Source organism: Cydia fagiglandana, chromosome 22, assembly GCF_963556715.1.
Source record: "Cydia fagiglandana chromosome 22, ilCydFagi1.1, whole genome shotgun sequence".
In the NCBI taxonomy this organism is placed as follows: Eukaryota; Metazoa; Arthropoda; class Insecta; order Lepidoptera; family Tortricidae; genus Cydia; species Cydia fagiglandana.
In genome coordinates, this window is record NC_085953.1 from 7,226,347 (window position 1) to 7,245,310 (window position 18,964).

Genomic DNA, 18,964 nt, shown 5'->3' on the forward strand with positions numbered 1-18,964 from the left:
GTAAAGAGCAAAAAACCAGCCTCGGGCTCTCGCGACCTCGCTTAGTAAATTATTCAGAGTATTCAGACCCATTTCCATCAGCGACGATACGTGTCCCAGGTTCAGTCAACTCGGATGAGCCAGTTAACACCGTTTGACAAGGCTCGCGTGTCCGACAACCGAGGGCCTGCCGCGAAAGTTCCACGTGTTGCCTCCCTGTCACATTTACGTACGAATTTACAAGTGCAACAGAGAGGCAACACGTCAAACGTGGTTCAGTAGACCCTCCGTACTGACACATATTCAGCCTCAGATTCGACAATGCGCTCGCCGTTATGCCTTCCATTGTTTTTCCCGCCATATTTGGCAGAGCGTGGGTGTCACTTTTTATTCGCACGCTATTGCGATTATAATGACATGACGAATTGATTGAGCCAACGTTCTCGAAATGGGGACAGCAATTTATAACAAATGTGGGTGTGCGGGTTAATGATTCAGAGGACAGTCGAAATGAGGATGAAAAGGACCGTTGCTGTCCTGATTCTTGCAGACGTGACCAAGTTAGATTTGACAAAAGATTACAGCTCATGCATTTAAAATGGGCTATTTAAAAGGTTAACAGACGATTACGTTTCTGGTAATCCTCGCTTATTGGTTGGAAAGGTTATTGATACGTTTTAAAATTGGTGTCACAGATACCTTATCAGTTATTGCTAGGGTTTATCGCAAAGGTGTAATCTTGAAATCGCGATACTTTTACAAGAAAATATTCCACATCAAGAACTTAACGTTAAACAAACTTAACGAACTGATTAAAGTTACAGTCTTCCCACACCTTTAATAAAGTCCGATCCTAAATCGGTGGCCTTTTCCTGGAAAGATTCTTGACAAACATTATTTATCAAAAGTCGATAACTAATAAGGTAAAGGTATTACTTTTACTCAACCTACTTAAGATGCTAAAAACCCAAGCGTGACTAACGACGATCATATTGTGTCACAAAGAAATCGATGTTTAGGAAACTCATTCACTTTCATCATCATCATCATCTCAGCCATAAGACGTCCACTGCTGAACATAGGCCTCCCCCTTGGACCTCCATACGTGCCGGTTGGAAGCGACCCGCATCCAGCGTCTTCCGGCGACCTTAACAAGATCGTCTGTCCATCTTGTGGGTGGACGTCCTACGCTGCGCTTGCTAGTCTGTGGTCTCCACTCGAGCACTTTTCGACCCCATTCACTTTACCTGTTCCTAATTAGTATGCCTCATGAGATTTAGTGCTTACAATTATTGAGTCATGACATGCGATGTACGTGATGTGCTTATTGCTTCCGACGGGTACGAGCAGGCTTGGTTATTTTTAGATGGCTTCCTTGTCAATATGTAGAATATATAGTAAGGTAAAATAATGGCTTGAAACTATATCTAAAACACGCTCAGGTCAGGCGCGGATAAATCCCAACACTCCGTACATTTTAAATATTAAAAAATCTGAGTGGGTGCTTTGTTGTTGTTCAAGTTGTCCAAAAACATACAAATGCTAGCATTCGCGCTCCGAAGACACAACACTCATCGTTTTGGGCCTTTTGGAGAATGTCCATCTAAGCCTCAGGAACTCAGGATTTCTAAACATGTTTTAGGTCATCCCTTAATGAACCACATCCGTGCCTTTATCATCTTCAGATGTCTAATCTGTATCCGTATTCCATGAGCTGTCCCGTATGACCTACATTTATACAACATTACTAGACGATGATTATTTTACTGAGCATTTTTCACATCCATTGTGACAGAAAAAAACACCTTCCGAAAATTCGCGACGGTAGACAATTTCGTGGAATGCTCTGTATTGTCATGTGGCTTACACTTTATTGTTATGTATTGTATGCAGTAGCCGACTGTCAGCCCTACTACCGATTCTTTGTTTACATTATAATGATAAACAATAATTACAAGTATGAACCACTTTACGTCCATTTTCCTAATACAGTCATCGCGTGTGCATTTGTTATTTATTTTAATCTCTTGCAAATGTTTTATATTTCAACTTTTGTTTATCAATACTCGTGTTATATTTCTCGCTTAAGTATTATTAAACCATAGTTGACTGTGACCGTGTGACGACTAATGGTTTATAGAATTATTAACACCACGGATAATGGGCCTTTATTCATCGATGTGTCACTAAAAAAAATGAGGCGTAAAAGAACCATAATCTAATTAAAAATTTAATGGACATGGATTGAATGGACAGAAGATATAACTCAATAACGAATAATTAAGATGTGTACCACTACTGACATGCATACCATCAGTTCGCTATCGATACCTATTCTGTTCCATTCCAAGATTAGACTAATAATTTATTAGTAATAAACTTAAAACCAAAGTAGTAGCCCCGACAATCGCTTAAATGACTGGGCCGGACACATCTGCCGTATGCCAAACGACTTGTGGGCCAAGAAAACTACCGAGTGGACACCAAACATAGTGCGGCGTCACGGCAGACCTCGAAAGAGATGGCGGAACGATCTTGACGTCTTTCGGAAAGATTGGCCTAATATTGCCATACAACGAGACGCGTGGAAGAAAGAGATAGGCCTTTGCCTAGCAGTGGGACACAACAGACTAACAAATAATAAAAATAAATAAACTTGATAAAACAAACAACACAGCACTGTCTCTAGCTTCTATCGCAGCCACTTTTTTTCTTAATCTCAGACGTGCCATCAAGTTTTCACACTCCATCTAGATGTTTAATAGCTTGAAGCGGTGCTGTTCTTATGGCCAGTTTCTAATTATCTATAATTACTAACACTAACAAGTCGAATTACTATTTACGATTATTGTTCGGGCTAGGCATCATTCAAGCGGAAATATTAACGTGGGTTTTAAAGTTAATATCTGGGAGCCTGAGCTTTGCTCGGAAAACATATAAAAACTCAAAAATGCGCGTTTTTCCAGAGATAAGACCTAGTTAGATCGATTTTTCGACCCCGAAAACCCGTATATAACAAATTTAATCGAAAGAGACGTTTCTGAGATGCCCGAAATATATAAATAAACAAGAATTGCTCGTTTAATGGTATTAGATACATGTATATTATATATATATATATATATACTGGTACGTAAATTAGCGAATAAGAGAGCGACCTAAGCATTAAAGCCTTAATTATTTATAGTATTCCTTACTTGGTCAAAATCTGTCTCAGACGAAATTAATAAGCATTATAGATATCCCTTGAAGTAGCAGGAACCGGTTGCCGGACAATTTACGTCATTTAAATTTGAAATTTGATTAATTAGAATAAAATCGAAATTGCAACAATAATAATTTTTAAGAAAAAAAAACCGACTTCTATGGGGCCCGGTGAAAGATTATGGTAGATGGTGCACTATGTAGAAAAGGAGGTAAAACCAGTACCTACTTTCTAGTAGCATTTCGTTTCCGTAAGGGTCGTAGTTATCTAGCCTAACCTAACCCACTTCTCTGATAGCAGTTCGGTTCTGTGAGGATCGCAGTTCGAACCTAATCAAACCCACTTTTCTAGTAGCATTTCGTTTCTGTAAGACTCGCAGTTCTAACCAAACCTAACCCACTTTTGTTCGGTTCTGTGAGGATCGCAGTTCAAACCTAACCTAACCCACTTAACGGCGCATGCGGTGCGGTGTACGGGAGTTTGAGCGAGAGGGGTTTGGCATCATCATACCCACATTTTATGGTAGGTAATCATAGTGGTTTATTTAGTTTAGGTATCATAGTGGTTTTCCGGGTCAAGGTCCGGGTCTCTGAGTCAGAGTCCGGGTCCGAGTCCCGGTCCAAGTCCGGGTCCGGGTCCGAGTCCGGGTCCGAGTCCGGGTCCGAGTCCGGGTCCGAGTCCGGGTCCGAGTCCGGGTCCGAGTCCGAGTCCGAGTCCGGGTCCGAACCGGATCCGGGTATGAGTCCGGGTCCCAGTCCAAGTCAAAATCGAAATTCGAAATCACCAAACATGTACTATGCGTCGTTGAAGAGTTCTGTTCTGATCATCATCAGCAGTTCCACTTCATCAAATGCGACAGTTTTTAATGTAAATGCTTGATTTTATGATGAAAATACAAAAAATTATATACGTATGCCTTTAAGATTTGAGGAGTTCCCTCGATTCCTTATGGATCCCATCATCAGAACTCGAGCTTGACAGAAATGTGGCTTAAAAACTAAACTTGGTTAACAAACATAACGAAGAGGACAAATCGCCAAACGTGAACTATGCGTCGTTGAAGAGTTCCGTTCTGATCATCATCAGCAGTTCCACTTCATCAAATGCGACAGTTTTTAATGAAAATGCTTGATTTTCTGATGAAAATACAAAAATCTCTATACGCATGCCTTTAAAATTTGAGGAGTTCCCTCGATTTCTCATGGATCCCATCATCAGAACTCAAGCTTGATAAAATTGTGGCTTAAAAACTTAACTTGCTTAACAAACATAACGAAGAGGACAAATCGCCAAAGGTGAACTATGCGTCGTTGAAGAGTTCCGTTCTGATCATCATCAGCAGTTCCACTTCATCAAATGTCACGTTTTTGAATGTATATGTTTGATTTGTTGATAAAAACACAATAATCACCATATGTATGCCTTTAAGATTTGAGGAGTTCCGTCGATTCCTCATGGATCCCATCATCAGAACTGGATTTTGACAAAAACGGGACCAATCTGTATGCATATACATACAATCAAAAAAATAATTTTCAAAATCGGTCCAGTAATGACGGAGATATGGAGTAACAAACATAAAAAATAAAATAAAAAATAAAAAAAAATAAAAAAAATAAAAAAAATAAAAAACATACAACCGAATTGATAACCTCCTTCTTTGAGATTTGGAAGTCGGTTAAAAAATGACGTATGTCACTTGAAAGGATATGACATTCGGCGCGATTCGGGAAATTATTTAGAGATTCACTAGATATGAAATAGTACCTAGTAGTAATAGTAGAATCGCGCCGATTGTCAGAAATCCCTTTAAGACTTGCTAAAGTTGACAAGCCGATAATAATCGTTTGTCCCTTTCCGACGTATTGGTATGATGGAAAGGGACAAACGATTGAAACGATTATTATCGGCTTGTCCACTTTAGTAAACGTTTATGAATAAGGGGGTTAATTATTTACAGCATTCCATCTTACTTGGTCCAACTCAGTCTCAGACAAAATGAAGCTAATAGATATGACATATATATGACATTGTCAGATCCTTTAAGACCATCACGAACACGTTGATACTTAATCATAGATCATAGTGCATGTCATGTCATATGAAAGGAATTACTTCCTGTTGAACATGAATCATGGACATACACTTCCATGTATGGACAGATTAGAACACGATCTATCTCATTGACGCATTAGTTAGGTTATCAGTACCAGGAGGGTATTATGCTTATCTTATTGTTGTTTTGCTTATCTGCTAATTTCGCAGTGGGGAGTGCAAGTCACAAATATAAACTTTCATATTATTTGATGTGCAATTTCCGCTTCTCAATATCCCGGTTGCATCCTTAGCTGCTGTTTCGGAACCCCCCTCTTCCCCCTTTTTCTCGTATAGGTATCTAATTTACGCGCAAAGCAAAAACTGGAGTTGGAAAACCATTCGAATGGAATTACAACCTCACATAGCACAATTTGATCAAGATGAAGGTGATTTAACAACAACGCAGTGCACAAAATAACAAAACATTAGAGCTATCATAATATTAAACGTCAGGTAATCGAGGTCGACGCGTCTAGCTGATAAGAGATAAGATTATGATAACGCTAACTATCACTTATGTTATTGTTAATGTCACACCCACTCGCAACTGCATATTTTTTTACAAACTTCATAAAAACTAGGTTTCTAATTGAATAGATTATTTTTGTTTGATTTCCAGAACGTTTTTTTGAAAGTGTAGATACTTATTTTTTTTTTAAAAGATTCTCTCATTAACCCCTTTACTTCTTCAAAAAATGAACTCAAAGTATTCTACTTTTGAATCTTCTTACCACCTTGGATTCGAGTCCGAGGTATCAATAGAAATAGAACAACACATTTCTGAAGGCTCCTTTTCACGTTGGGCCAACGCCAACGCCAACGAGGGACGCAGCCATGCGGTAGAATGAGATAACAATATCACTTGCTCCCTCTAACGCATAAATGCGTCCCTCGTTGGCGTTGGCCCAACGTGAAGAGGAGCCTTTAAAGAAATTACGACCAAGGACGCCTATGCCTATACGTCTACGTTTTTATGAGATTCAATTAGTATTTAGATTATCCACGTGTCATATCCTCTAGCCGCCCATAGCCGTCAAACCTTGCCAAGCAAAATGAAATTTTATTTTGACAACACAAAGTTCAAACCTTTTTATAGGTCTCTGGGCGGCTAGAGGATATGTGCATGCAAACGCGTGATGTACTCTAATATTCATTGAATGTGATATTAAGGTTTGTAGAATACTAGGTTAAACGACAGGCTATGATGTACCGAACAATTTTGTTTTTTTTTATACTTAAGCCCACAGGGCTTGATTGAGTTTACCGCTATAGATGTATCATCGTTCTCATTATGAGAGGTATGAATCAGATACACATACACACATCATAGACACATATACCTACACACACACACATAGGATAAACTGGATTTTTTGTTACAATGATCGACAGAACAATGAATACTAAATGGAGCATTCCATGAAATTGTCTACCGTTGTCCCGTACAAACGCGAAGTTTCTGAAGATTTAGAGGTATAAGAGTTTCCTATTCTATGACAAATGGTCAAAAATATGCACAGAAAAATAATCGCCTGCTTTAAATGCCGAGAAAAAAGTCGCAACACAGCAAATAAAATGCGTTTGTACGGGACATCCCGTGGAATGCTCCAAATACGCACTCAAAAGTTTGGCAAATAAGTCAACAAAACGGCAATTTGCCAGTCAGTTAAATTAATACTAGAAAATAATTTATTCACACTGTTTACTTTAGAAATTGGTAGTACCATAAAACAATACTAGAAACCATCAATAATATAGCAGCAATAATATTTCATCGAGTGACCAACGTTCATAGAGTTAGACCAAGAAAGTCTGTAGCGATTTTGATAGCCCACGCAGTGGAAGTGTTATTTTAAACGTCAAACTTCTTTTAGATTATTAAGTATAAATACTGAGTGGGCTATCAAAATATCGCTGCAGACTTTTCTTGGTCTAACTTTAGTAACGACACTACAAATACAATACATACAGTCAGCAGCAGAAGTTGGTGGTCGGCCGAGGTGTTCAAAAGGGTATCTATTGTTTCCCAAATAGTTTTATGTTATAATGTATTGTTTATCCGAATTTTCGTTAGTCATAATTTTTTTATTTATTATTATTTAGTCATAATTGGTTTTTCTCAGAAACGCGTAACTTTTCAGGATTGCCATAATACAAACCTAACCTAACCTATCTATAGAATAACTTTACGAAAATCCTGAAAAGTTAACGGTTTCAGTTTTATAACTAACGATAATATGGCAAACAATACATTATGACATGACTTAAAACTTTATGGGAAACAAAGGGACCCCTGTTCAAAATTACCTTGACACGCTCTTATTCTCTTAACAATAAAGTCGCGTCAAGAACATTTTGAACACCTGGCCCGCTTAGCAACTTGTGCTGCCGACTGTACGTATTTTGTTTTCTCATTGGTCTTCTACGTGTTAATGTGTGGTGTCTCTCTAAAGGCTCCTCTTCACGTTGGGCCAACGCCAACGCCAACGAGGGACGCAGCCATGCGGTAGAATGAGATAGCAATATCACTTGCTCCTTCTAACGCATAAATGCGTCCCTCGTTGGCGTTGGCGTTGGCCCAACGTGAAGAGGAGCCTTAAAGGGCGATCTGTGTTAGTACAATAACGAGTCCTGTTAGCCGAGGCTGTAATTAAAAGCGGGGTCTCCAGGAAATTGCGGCCTTTGTAGGATCGTGTGCAGCGAATTGGGCAACCGGCCTGACGATCGGCCACGCACGATTGCCGGCCTAGCGCGGGAAGCCTTACTTTACGCGCTGGGTTCTGTTACGGCCGTATTTTTAGGGTTCCGTACCCAAAGGACAAAAACGAGACCCTATTACTAAGATTCCACTGTCCGTCGGTCCGTCTATATACTACTCTGTATTAAGTATTTAAATAAAAGTAAACAAAATCAACCCTCAAATGGCTCCTTAAGCCAGTTGAGCGTAGATGAAAACATTACATGATCAAATAATGTAAGTTAAAGTCAGGTCGTTCAGTGTTAGATCCAGGCGGTTTTGTAATTGGTCGGTTAACCAATAAATGTTATAACACTTATACCCAAAAATTTACAAATTGTTTGTTTACTTTCATTTAAAAACCTAAAGATACAGACTATAAGCTTTCGGCAAAAACTGTAATACGTTTAACTGTTGACACATTTCCACAGATGCAATTTCAGGTGGTATCACCAACCAACAGGACGGTTTACGTCCATCTGGATCATCTGGATGGAAATTTGAGGCAACTGGCAAACTATAGGGTTGCAATGAGACATCGATACGTCTTTATAATAGTACATTACTACAGAGGCCGGGACGAAAGGGATTGCCGGCCGAAGACATATAGACGGCCGAGCGAAGCGAGGCCGGATAGGCCTGAGCGCGGGCAACCCCATTTCCCGCCGAAGTATGTATAGTGCTTTTCTCAAACATGCAATGAAATAAATAAAATAAAAAATGCACGAAACCCAAGTTTTATTTATAGAAAAAACTAAAAGTAAAGTACACCCAAAATATAACTAACACGTACCTATATCTATATCACGCGTATGTTTTACACGAGTCGTGTATTTTTACTACCCGTATATTTTCATGTATCTTTGATTTTTTCGCCTTGTATCCGTCTGATTGTCGTTTTCGTCACATAAGCTTACATAGTCCTTCATGTTGAAATCATGTTGCACATACATCGTTGCTTTATGCATGGAGTAAATACGATTTTGATTTTGTAGTTACTTTCACTTCTTTAAAATATGCCACAAAACTGTTTCTAATAAACTGTAAGCCATTTTTCTTAGTTTCTCAAATAATAAAATTGCCATAAGCAACCATATCATACTTCGTCTTTGACTTGGAGGCAGAGGCAGCAAGTTATTTAAAATCAATTCTGCTTACGCTGCCAATTCCAACTCCTACGATAACAATTAATATTGTAGCAGTACAAAAATCAACAATGCACCATAAATCCAATAAAACAGAAATACGGAGTGAAAATTTTTCAACTTTGCCTCCATAACATTTAAAAAAAATAACTTCGCGTGTTGGCGTAGACCTTTTTACCGCTAACGTTTAGATGAAATATTTTAAATGTTTTTATTTGTGTACTTAAATTTATAATATAAAATTATAGAATGTATTATTTATTATGTTCATGTTGATTTTATACAAATAAAACTGCAAATTATACCAAACATTGTTTTTTGTTTTTTTTTATAGGTGTAGTGGCAGAGTGTCATTACGAACCATAAAGCAAATACTGCCTCTAGTTTTTTTTTTTTATGGATGAATGCCACGATGCCGTGTCACAAATATCTGTAAAATGAAAATTAAAAAAAAGGACTTTGCCGGCCTAGGCCTGCAAGATTTGTATGAAATCCCATTAACGACCTCTTGTCCTAGCCGCACCTGAAACGTCATACTTCGCAGCCAATTTTAAGGAACATAACATTAATATTTCATTGCATGTTTGAGAAAAAAACATTATTTAACGAACAGTTTGAAATTACCCTCCAATTGCTCATCTGGGGTACAGCGGCCGAGTCAGTTATACAGAAATAGTAAAAAGTGGCTTGTACCCCACCTCCACTCCACCCCTCACACGGATCTCGTTAGGGCGACAAAAAATATGTGAGAAAGCAATACAGCACTGCTTTCCCCGCTTGAAATCATATTCTGTAGTGTGAAAAGCAATCGACACCAGACAAGTATCACGAATAACCGAAAATATACTTTAAGACTTAGAAGTGAAGTTGAGTTTAGAGTGGTGTGAATGCGGAGTTGAAAAATCCATGTGTGGCTGTGTAGCGAGGTATTTTATCAGAACGGATCTAAAGTACATATGTGGTGCGTTGAGATTCACGCTCAGTAACTTAGTAAGGTTTAATGCAGTGCTAACCCGGGGGAGGTTTCTTCCTGCTGTTTCGGATGCGAAGTTTTTTAGAGAATAAAAGTGATGTTGAGTTGTGAGCAGGTAGCGAAGGTATCGACGCTGTTGAAATTTAGCATTACATTCTAATGATTAGCATATTTTAACGACACGACTTAAGGCTCAGACATACGGTGCGAGTATGCTACAATATACGATGCAGTGATTTGTTGTACCATACCATCTAAATGTGCCTGAACGAATATACATATTAGGAATGTATGCGTAGTGAGGTCCATAGAATTAACAAGATTTATATTGGCTTCTCTTATTTCAAACCCGTGTAGGTAACACCTCTAAAATAATAGGCCAAGCTATATGTTCCAAACTAGATACCACCTCAGAAAAGAAAGATTGGATATTAAAAGTTTGTAGCACACATAAAATCGTGCACTACATTAGCATAATTTAGACGAGGACCGTTACATATGACAATACAAAAAAAAAACACAAAAGGATAGCATTTACATATCACAATTACAACGGATCAGGAGCCCTACATTCGGAAAGCGTCACATCCATGCAAAAAAAGTGACGCGTGCGCCGAAAAAATGAAAGGTACGCAAAACGCCTACTTTCTACCGGCGCGGTACAATGCGCGCGCAGATCATCGTTTGCGCAAGCCGGATACATCGGGTGACATTACCATCACTTGCGAACACGAAGTCTGCAATGTACCACTATAAATGCGCGGGACTTTTAATTATAGTTGTCAAGGATTTCAATTTTACAGCTACGTTAAGTGATCAATTGCTAGACAAAAATTATTTGGTTGTCTGGAAGAGATCGCTCTTTAACGATAAGACCGCCTTTAGTTGACTGTCTTCGTGTATTATGTAAATATTTTATTGAGGGTGTGCAATAAAAAGGATTTATATGGTATTGTATTTGTAAAAAAAATAAAAAAATGATTGGTAGAACTTGTTTGTCTCGAGAATGTTATGGTCTCTTTACATTTACGGTGAATATATGCTCGTTTAAGTTGGCGATATATCGTGTCTGCCCAGTAAGCATTTTTTTACTATTGTTAGAGCTGTTGATTATTAGGGCAATTTTATTGTAATTTGCAACGAACATACAATCAGGTTATCTGTTACCTGCAATAATATGTTACACAACAAAGGCTGCAAACATATCTGACACGATCTTATTTGTAGAGCCACAAGAGCGTGTCACATATATTTACGGCCTTCGAAGAGTAATATATTAATATATTAGTTGGCATAATTATTTTCACTTTTTATTCCTTGCTATCCTCTAGTTTAGTGTGCTCTAACGCTACGTCCTACGTAGGCGAACAACGCGCGAACGCGGCGCGGCGAAATCAATCCTTTGATGCCCATAGAAGTGTCCTACGTAAGCGATCTCGTTGCGAACGCGGTGCGGCGCGATTTGCACGCGAATGTCAGGCGGCGCGGCGCGGCGCGGCGCGGCGCGGCGCGGCGCGGCGCGGCGGCGGCCGCTTTCGCCGCGCCGCGCCGCGCCGCGTTCGCGCGTTGTTCGCCTACGTAAGACGTAGCGTAACTACTCTTCTACTATTAGTACCTTTACGAGTATATACGTGAAAGAGAGTAATAATTTTTCGCAGAAAATTTGCTGACGTATATACTCGTCTGACACAATTAAAGGATGCAAAATGTAAGTCAGTGAGACTTGTGTTGTGTATGTATGTATTTATGTGTATTGCCACAATTCAAAGCAATAAAAGCTTATTTCGACGTGTCACGTGAGGCTATAACTCCCGCAAATTATCGTTTTCTGTACTATGTAGAAATTTCACTTTTAACAAAGCACTTGTGTGCAGACTTTCAATTTATGTAGCGGTCGTGGCGGCGAAAATAATGGTCTGTTATTTTACATCAAGATTGCAATGTTAAGGGGCGATCACACCGCGGTTTGATGCTGCGTATACGCATTGGCAGTGAATGTTCTTTGCAAGTGTTGATATCTTGTCATGATTATTGCTATGAAAACGGTATCCTTTCGTTAGGTTAAAATAATTATGACAAGTTTAGTACTAAGTACTGATATGTTATTTTGTATATTATTGTGGCTAACATCAGGCCCCTGTTTCACAACGGTGACAATTGTCACCTTATTGAATAATCGGCGTTGGTACATTGCTAGTTCAACAAGTGAATATTGCCCGACTAGGAAATGGACGGGAAAATATCAGGTGTCAATTGTCAGCGTGGTGGAACAGGCCCCAGATAGCTTAAGAGCCTTAAGATATGCCCCAGCGAAAAATATGTTAAACTTGTGAATCTATTGGAGGTCTGTGTCCGATTATGTGGATTATGTATACTCAGAAGCATGCAGCATCAAGATTAAAGCAAAAACTGTAATAAATGACGCAAGTACGAGTACCCGGAGAAACCTTTAATGGGATCATTTGCCTTTATTCAGTTTTTGGCCGGCCACGCCTGTCAGATAAAGGCAATCCGGTTTCGCCAAATCTGATCATTTCACAAGTGTCAAGAACTGTAGACCTTTGGTAGTGTAATGTGGATTTTTGAGCTTATGGCTATAAGAATGCTTATTTTGTTGCTGCAGATTATTTGATATTACTTTTTCGCTTAATGTAGTTGCCTACTGGTTTGGGTTTAGGTATAAGTACCAGAATGGTCGATAAGTTATCATAAAGATTATCAGGTTTTTGAATTACCCATGGACCATGGGGTGCTTACAGTGAGAGAAGTTTTCCATGTCGACTTCCGCGGCTTTGCCATCATTGACTATACGACACTGACTCGACTACAGTAGGCCTAGCACAGGTGTCGCGACAGTATCTCGCCCGCGAGTTAACTTTTTCTAACTTCATTAATTAAAGAGGGACGTATAGTCGACGTATAGTCTATCTCGCGGGCGAGACACCTAATGTCGCGCCACTCCTGTGCTAGGCCTACAGGGCAACTGTATCGCCTTGCTTACATATATACTTGGAAAAGAGATCATTATGGAAGGGCGACAGAGAGGTGTGGAAGAGAAAGACATGCTGCGTCGACCCCAAGTGAATGGGACAAGGGCAAGAGAATGATGATATGATAAGAGTGGCATTCTTAGTGAAGAGGTTGTGAGGCAGCCCAAACAGCATATTAAACACCATTGCAGATCTATGACAGGGGCGCTTCCAGCAGCACTGGAACCTTTTGCATTGCTCAATAGGTCATGTATGATTGTTTTTTTACTGTGATTTGACTTTAGAACACTCAGGTCATATAAGTTCAACAGTTTTAGCTCATAAACACATTAAACCCCACTACCGACGTAATGAAAGCTTTATGATACAGACTGATCCTGAAGGTAACCTGACGAAGCGTCGATTTGGCGTCGATCCAGAGAGTTAATCCCGAAAGAACGCAGTTCACGTACAAATGGCATTTCACGTACTGATCCGAGCACGTATTCGGCATTCACGGGAGGATTTGGAATGCGATTAAATTCGGACTGTCCGTCTCGGGACATTTTTGTACCATTCAGTATGGATGAAAAATTTGTAAAAGTTCATAAAGGCATTTGCATACCAGCGCGATTCTATCTACGCGAGTTCGTTAATTTGTCATTTATTGGAGAAGCGTGAACGTTTGAATAGGTAGAAATACAAACGCAATTTTAACACGAATGTATTTGGTATCCCAAGTAGCATTGCAAGCTGTATATAAGCTGTATTAAAGTTTATTTGTATACTATAAGCTGTACAGTTAGGCTGTACAAAGGCTGTATAAGCGCTTATACAGCCCTTATAAGTAAAAAAAGGGCCCAAATTATACAGCCTTTGGCGTTATTAGAGCTGTAGAGTAGCTGTATAAGCAATACATAAGCTGCATAATAGCTGCATTACAGCTATATTTCGGTGTAACAGGAAACCTCTTAACACTACAGATAATCTCTTATAAGTACGATATAAGAATATAAGTTTTAAATGAGTTATAAGAAAGAATTACAAGAGAATAATAATTATTTGAGAAACTAAAATGTCTTAATCTTGTTCATTCGTAATATAGTAATGGCGACAATAAAGTGTTATAGTGGATGGTAAAAGTAAAAGTAAATATTATACAGGACTTGAATGGAATATTACATTATTGGTAAGTGCGGATTATTATTTATTGTGAACCTGTGTATCTTTTCTGGCAAAATATTTACGCGCCTACAAAATAACAAAGAGAAACCATAAGGAAAATATCAAAAATCGGTAAAGTTACTGTTTGTTTTTAAGGTTAGAGTATCAAACATATTTATAAATATTAATTCTAAGGCTAAACAATTTATTTTAGCTGGTAATCATAACACGGCGTTAGTCTGCTAAATATTTGCAAGTATTTCTTTAATTATATTTACAAATACGTTTTATTTTTTTTATTGTAAAATGGCGACAATTTTTAAACAGCCTACAGGATAGTTGGAGAGCATTATAATCTTAGTAGCTGTGCTGTGTAATAAATGGAGTGTCTTTTACAGCTTTTGTAATTAAAACAGCTTTATAATAGAATATTTGTATTCGTTTGGCTGTATTTCGGTTCTCCGTACATAAGTTATAATTCTCTTTAGAGATCCGTATAACAAATAAAAAACCTGTACTGTAACTGTCATATATTCCTTTAGTTTTATAATACACTTATTTTCAGAAATCATTACACTACTATACTTATACGAGTGTAAAATTACGCCAAAAGATTATTATAAGCGACTCTATCAGTAATACAGAAAAAAGCTGTACTATAGCTGCCATTTATTCATTTGGTTTTATAATACCCTTACAGACAGAAGTTATACAACTACTATTCTTATAGGAGAGTAAGATTACGCCATAAGAAATAGCTTTAAAACGGGGTTGACAGATACATTTGTACAGCTACAAGTGCCAAGTGATACTACAATACAGCCTCTATACAGCTTTTACGATAAAATTAGCTTGTAGTGTTTCACAACACTTAATGTTTTAAAACGGAGTTGACAGATACTTTTGTACAGCTAAAAGTGCCAAGTGTTACTACAATACAGCCTGTATACAGCTTTTACGATAGAATTAGCTTGTAGTCTCTCACAACACTTTTAGTTTTATAGTAGATTTTTTATATTCTGATAAAGCACCCCATGCTTCCGCAGAATCCTTTATAATGATTTTATACAGCTTGAGCTGTATAATGTCTGTAAAGTACCTTTTATACAGCTTAAATCTTTTCTGACACTCTTATACGTCCCTTAAATCACTCTAAGTTCTTAATTGGCTGCTATATTGATGTTGCCGACACTTCCATGCTACTTGGGATTGATTGGGATACCTTAAGAGGGGGGGATAACTCAATATTTTAGCTTTTGTATTGAATTCTTACACAGATTAATTAAGATCCTAGTCATGCCAAATCCCATGAAAAAAAATCACACGGAAACTAGACTCTATTTGCAATGGCAGACTCCAATTAAAACCTGAAAAGGTTAAGGTTGTTTCGATGGAAAAAAAACCATACATGTCTAATTATCATTTATTTTCAGTTGTAAAAATAGCTAGTGATTATAGCCTAAGGATCTGACGAGCAACATTTTAAACCCCAGTTTTTAACCCGCCGTTCAGTCAGTTAATGACTTCGGATTTTGCCTAAAGTAAAAAATACGTTATTTCAAGTAAAAACATTAATTTCTATTCAAACCACAACCTCTTGGTCAATGACCTCAGTTAAAATTCAAATGAACACCAAAAAACTCCATTACCTTCCGGTACTACGTTACAGCGCCCGTTCTGTATAAAACAGGAATGTACATATTAAAATGCGATGTAATAAGTTTTATATTAATAAATAAATCTAATAAAACATTTATGATACAATAAGCTTTTATCGCTGACTTTCTTTCAATACTCGTCGAAACAATTTTAATAAACGCAACCACAATTAGGTTGCCTTGTTTTATCACAGAGTTTCTAGGGCTATTTCCTGTGTCGATCATCTGATCAGGTCGGTGGTACCATAATATTGCATAATATTATATTTTCAGTTAGATCGAATAGAAGGGGATCCAATAGTGAAGATGGGTCCAATTTATTTACGATTAGTCCTTGCAAGCTTTAAACCCGAACATAATATGCAAACATTGCAAATAAAATAAAAGATTGTAAAAATAAAACAACTGTTACAAAATACTTTTCTCAAAAATGGACGGCAAGGTCGACTTTGCCGTCTAAAAAATAGGTCGCGAAGCGCGTAGTTTATGGTCACTCAAAAATTAAAAAGTTAAAAACATTGCAGTCTCGCTTTTGGGACTGCAATGTTGCATACAAATTCCATTATTTGTCGAGTTCCAAACTTTTTAAAATTTGATATGGCCATATTAAATGAAGGCACAGGCCCATTAAACAGCCAAACAGATGATTAGTACCGCGACTATTTATTTGTCTCAAATAGGTTGGCGTATTTTCGACAGAAAAATACACTTCTATTTTTTTATTAAAAAAATAAAAAGGCGGCAAGGACTTTTTTCTGTGAAAATATATACGTACGTAAGAACGTTGGTTTTGTAAAATATTTCTATGATATTTATATTTCTTGCACCATTTTTGAGAAAAGCACTATATATGACTCGGCTGGAAGGCTACTTGCTGGCTTCGGATTCAATTAAACGGACTGTCGTCCGTTTAAAACGAATCCTCAGCCTGCAAGTAGCTACTTCCGAGCCTCGACAATAATGTACTATTCCTGTTATGAAAAAGGTGTAACGTCCTAATAACAGATTTAATAAGATTAAAGTTAAACATAAAGTCCTGAGAACTTAATCCTCTGATTTCTCACAAGAACAAAGGTCATTGGACTCATTTCGCAATTGTGAACTGGTTCAATATAACGCGTACTTCAACGCTACTATTAGGACTTCCTGTGACAGTGCTAACTGCTGTGCTTCGAAAATAGTGTGTCCTTTTCACTCAACAGTATTTCACAGGTCGAGCGAGCGAAGCAGCAAGGTAATGGCAGATATTTAGAACAGAAAAGTGTGCTTGAACGATTGACGCGTCTCGATAATGATGCACTTTAGTTATGAAAGAACTAGCATCTGTAAAAAGTTAAGTTGCCTTATTAAATGGAATACTATGCAGTAGATAAGTACGCATTTCAAACATAATTGCTGGGACCAGTTCTTTAGCCCTTCGACATGTAATAATGTAGCAACCCTATTAAATAGGGTTGGTACATAAAACTTGTGATTTCCATTTCCGGAGCTAATGGTGCTTGAAAACAAAACACGATCGATGGAAACAATCACACGCGAACTTGTGCGCAGCTGCGTGTACGCATCGACTACGGCACGCTTTAAAAAGGCGCAAGTGCCTTACAATTTCTCTCACATTATAGTATATTTTGATCAAATAATGGTCTCGCTATTTAATTTTTGTAATCGCAATTGGTTAAACATTTATATCGTTTTTACATTGTCAAAACATGTAATGCAAGTTCTTAGCTTCAAATATGATCCCTTTTCGAAGAACAAAGTATGGAACAGGAGTTTTTTTGCGATCCAGTCAATTCTGGGCACAGAGTTTAGAAGTGCGGAAAAACCATTTGAAAACTTTGTATCAGGGCTGGATGAGGCTATATTTTTCTTTGCAGCTTAGTAGCACACAAACTAGATAGCAAAGTGTCCCTTTCTGTGTGCAGTACTCTTTTCACTGGGCACGTACACGTTACTCACACTTGCGACCTTCTAGATTACCGCGAATACAGGACAGGTGTGTACCGATACTACTGATAGGCCCCGTTTATTTGACCCACCAAAAACATAAATGTAAAAAAGGAGAGCCAAGTTCAATACAAAAATTATGCTTGGCTGTGGGGCTCACCGCAAAAAGAATGGAGATCTAAATGAGTGCCACTGCCAAGTTCTATGCAAAATCCATATATGTATTTATAGGAACAAAATAACATTATAAACAAGTATTAAACTCTATTTCTTTGCTTTATTGGATACCTATAACAATTGCTGTTATTTAAAAAAATGTGAGATCTTAAAGTAGGTTAGATTTGACTTGGCCAGTTTTCATTACATCAATCATTTTATATATATTGTAATTCTGATAAAACCTGGCCAAGCCAAATCTAACCTACTTTAAGATCTCACATTTTTTTAAATAACAGCAATTGTTAAAGGTATCCAATAAAGCAAAGAAATAGAGTTTAATACTTGTTTATAATGTTATTTTGTTCCTATAAATACATATATGGATTTTGCATAGAACTTGGCAGTGGCACTCATTTAGATCTCCATTCTTTTTGCGGTGAGCCCCACAGCCAAGCATAATTTTTGTATTGAACTTGGCTCTCCTTTTTTACATTTATGTTTTTGGTGGGATATCAATACTTTTTGTAAAGAAAACTAGGCAGGTATTGAGATTTAATGTTTTTTCTTGTGTTTCCGCTGCATGTTTTTTACTTCTGTTCTTTGTATAATTATGTGGTGCCGCGCGCCGCCAACGACACACCGTTGGCCGGTTGTTTAGAGCGTATTACAAGTTTTTTGTATGGGGACACCACTTATTTTTTGACTAAACTTTATTTTGATATAGCAAATATAATAATACATATATTGGGGTAGTTTCAAATATCTGCTTGTAACGGTTCCAACGCTACAATAAAAAAATATTTTTTTGTATGGGGACCCCCCCTATTTTTAAACTTTATTTTATTTTTAGATTTTTTCCTACGGTTACACACAATAACCGAGCTGGATTCCAAATTTCATCCTTCTAGGTCATCTGGAAGTAGGTTAGGTT

General features: G+C 37.8%; 1 protein-coding gene across 1 annotated transcript in view; it reads right to left on the minus strand.

Annotated features, from left to right (window-relative positions):
• Positions 1 to 18,964, minus strand: part of LOC134675665 (dual specificity tyrosine-phosphorylation-regulated kinase 2) — a 267,559-nt gene that overhangs the window by 198,185 nt on the left and 50,410 nt on the right. The gene's annotated exons all lie outside the window — the stretch shown is intronic.